The sequence below is a fragment of the Theropithecus gelada genome, chromosome 5 (genome assembly GCF_003255815.1).
Source record: "Theropithecus gelada isolate Dixy chromosome 5, Tgel_1.0, whole genome shotgun sequence".
Classification (NCBI taxonomy): Eukaryota; Metazoa; Chordata; class Mammalia; order Primates; family Cercopithecidae; genus Theropithecus; species Theropithecus gelada.
In genome coordinates this window covers 170240361-170243787 of record NC_037672.1, presented here as the reverse complement: position 1 = coordinate 170243787, position 3427 = coordinate 170240361, and the positions used below count along the sequence as shown (strand labels likewise).

At 38.3% G+C, this 3427-nt stretch overlaps 1 non-coding gene across 1 annotated transcript; it reads left to right on the top strand.

Moving 5' to 3' along the window:
- The first annotated feature begins 394 nt into the window (after positions 1-394).
- LOC112625573 lies at positions 395-496 on the top strand. Its single transcript, XR_003119660.1, has one exon. It is a non-coding gene; the product is annotated as a U6 spliceosomal RNA (small nuclear RNA).
- The last annotated feature ends 2931 nt before the right edge of the window (positions 497-3427 follow it).

Sequence of the window (3427 nt, the reverse complement as noted above, 5' to 3'; positions counted from 1 at the left end):
CCAGCTGACCTATGGCCATTTGTTATGGCAGCCTGAACTGCCTAAGACAGAAGCTATGAAGCTCACAGTGGCAGATAAAAATTTTTCTAAAATTCATATTTTCATTTGTAAACTCAAGATTTTATCACTGACAACATTCCTTGAAGTGACTGTCTCACGTGGTTCATTTTAGAGAAAATATCTGCCAAAATTCAATCCAAATAACCATAGTCCATCAGTCATTCTTTCAAGTAAAGATGGCAGTCTATGAAAAAAATGAGGCTTGTTAAGCTCATAACACAAACAAGCACAAAAGTTCTTATCCTCCTGACAACCGTCTTGCTTTGGTACACAGCAGAAGTACTTTATATGTGCTTCTCATTTTGGGTCACAGAATATTAAAAACATGTACACTGTGCTCGCTTCAGCCGCACTTATACTAAAATTGGAATGACACAGACAAGCAGGACCCTTGCACAAAGATGACATGCAAATTTGTGCAGAGTTCTGTATTTTGCTTTCCTTTTCTAATGGTTATGGGTATGGAAACTGAGCTGTGATGAGTGAGGTAACTTGCCTAATTGAGGAACCTCTGGCTTCAAATCCTACTCCCAACTCCTCCTCCAAAACCAAAACATATATATATTCAAGGTTGAGATTTAATAAAAGCAATAATTATATTGATTCTTTTATGACCATTCTTCATTAAAATTGGCTTTTCCCCCCTTGAGTGCTTAGCATCAAAGAATGCAGTGACTATTAGTAGAGTTAGGTGTCACTGCCTTGTTTCATGCTAAAGTGCCAGCAGTTTTAACCAGCTTTTGCACCATCAATGCAAACATCCACTAAATGAAAAAGGCAAATACATAATGTCTTAGTATTATTACAAAATGGTTTTGACCTGATAGACCCTCTGAAACTTAATGTTTATGTTGGAAGCAGGGTCATCATAAAGAAAATAAATGATTATTAGCATTCCCAGGGACACAACAGGGGAACTATTACCTTATACTTCTGTATCATCTGATCCTTTATGATTTTTGTAGTTCTAAAAAAATGAACAAATAATATACCTGGAAGTGTCTTCATTAAAAAGGGGGAGGGGGCCTGAATGATGTCTCAAGAACTTATCATGTGAACCCAAATCTCCTTAAAATTCACCTTAAAGGCCGGGTGCAGTGGCTCACGCCTGTAATCCCAACACTTTGGGATGCCACAGTAGGTGGATCATGAGGTCAGGAGTTCGAGACCAGCCTGGCCAACATGGTGAAACCCCATCTCTACTAAAAACACAAAAATTAACCAGGTGTGGTGGCATGCACCTGTAGTCCCAGCTACTCTGGAGGCTGAGGCAGGAGAATCGCTTGAACCTCGGAAGCAGAGGTTGCAGTGAGCCGAGATCCCACCACTGTACTCCACCCTAGAAGACAGAGCAAGACTCCATCTCAAAAAAAAAAAAAAAGTCTCCTTAAAGAGTCTTATGAAAATGTCCCCTAAAAATCTTAATGGATTCAGTGACTTGCATGAGTATTTTCTTTTTTTTTTTTTAGCAATTTTTTTTATTATTATACTTTAAGTTCTAGGGTACATGTGCACAATGTGCAGGTTTGTTACATATGTATACATGTGCCATGTTGGTGTGCTGCACCCATCAACTCGTCAGCATGAGTATTTTCTATATTTTCTGTAGTAAAACAATGTAGAGATTATGAAGATGTAAGATAAGGACTTCATATAATATATATATATACACACATATTAATTTCAGTTTGGAGTAGCTAATTATATTGTTTGAATTCATCAATTTATATGTACTATAAAAACGTTATATAAATGTAGCTGATTTGACATGGCATTTTTTTATCATTTCAGTTAAAAATTGGACACTGTATTCTTTATCAGAAATGTAATTCAAAGCATATGACTTTTCCCCATAGAGAAGCCAAACTCAACTTATATGATTTTGGTGTCATTTTAACGTCTTCTTCCAGGAATACAACAGTATCAATTATTATGCTTTCTTGGAAGGAAGAAAAAGGCTAAATGGCTTACACAGAAGGACATTTATTAATTTCCATAGTTTGGAGACCAGAACAGCGTGGGTTCCAGGTCATGTAGGTCAGGGTCTCTCTTCTTGGCGATTCTCTCAGCCTGTTGTCCTGCATCAGGTAGGTGGCACAATGCCTGCTCCCACCACAACAAGATGCAGAGGAAAACAAGGGAGAGGCTCTAACTGTGCCTCTTTAGAATTAAGGAAACCTTTCCCAGAGGTCCCCACTATATTTCCTTCATGTTTCCTTAACCAAGATTGGGTCACATGCACAAGTCATTTTGACCAAGTCACTGTTGAGGGAAATAGTATGACCAGCATTGATTGAAACCAGAAATCAGAAAACTACAACCAAAGGCTAAAGCCGGCCTAGAGCCTATTGTTGTAAATAAAGTTTTATTGTAACACAGCCATACTAATTCATTTATATATTGTCTATGGCTGCTTTCTCATGCAACTGCACAGTACAATGGTTGTAACAGAGATCATGTGCCTGCAAAGCCTAAATATGCACTATGTCCTTTATGGAAAATGTTTGCTGACTGTTGGTGTACAGAATTATTCAAGGAAGAATAGATGATGACAAGTTAACCACAATGACCACTACAAGATAGAGTAGTTCTAAAAAAAAAAGAAAAAAAAAAAAAAAAAACAAGCTCCTGGCCAGGCGCTGTGGCTCACGCCTGTAATCCCAGCACTTTGGGAGGCCGAGGCAGATGAATCACCCAAGGTCAAGAGTTTGAGACCAGCCTGGTCAACATGGTGAAATCTCATTTCTACTAAAAATACAAAAATTAGCCAGATGTGGTGGTGGGCACCTGGGATCCCAGCTACTTCAGAGGCTGAGACAGTAGAATCTCTTGAAACTGGAAGGCAGAGGTTGCAGTGAGCCGAGTTCTCACCATTGCACTCCAGCCTGGGTGATAAGAGTGAAACTCCATCTCAAACACACACACACACACACACACACACACAAGCCCTTTGCCCTTGAAATGTTAAGATAAAGCTTACAGTATATATGACACATAAAACATATAAATTATGTGTCAAAGATTGCAAGTGCTGTAAAAATGCAGAGGAATCCAAGCGCAGTGATGCATGCTTGTAGTCCCAGGTATTCAGAAGGCTGAGGTAGAGGACTGTTTGAGCTCAGGAGTTCAAGGGCAACCAAGAAACATAACAAGACCCCTTCTCTTAAAAAAAAAAAAAAAAAAAAAAAAAAAAAGAATTCAGAACAGAAAGTGATCACTAAAGACAAGGCAAAAATATTTTCAGTTCAAGACCGGCCTGGACAACAAAACAAGACCCCTTCTCTTAAAGAAAAAATTCCAAAGAAAAAGTGATCAATAAAGGCAAAGTGATAATATTTTTAAAGTACACAAATTCTCCCCTAAAATG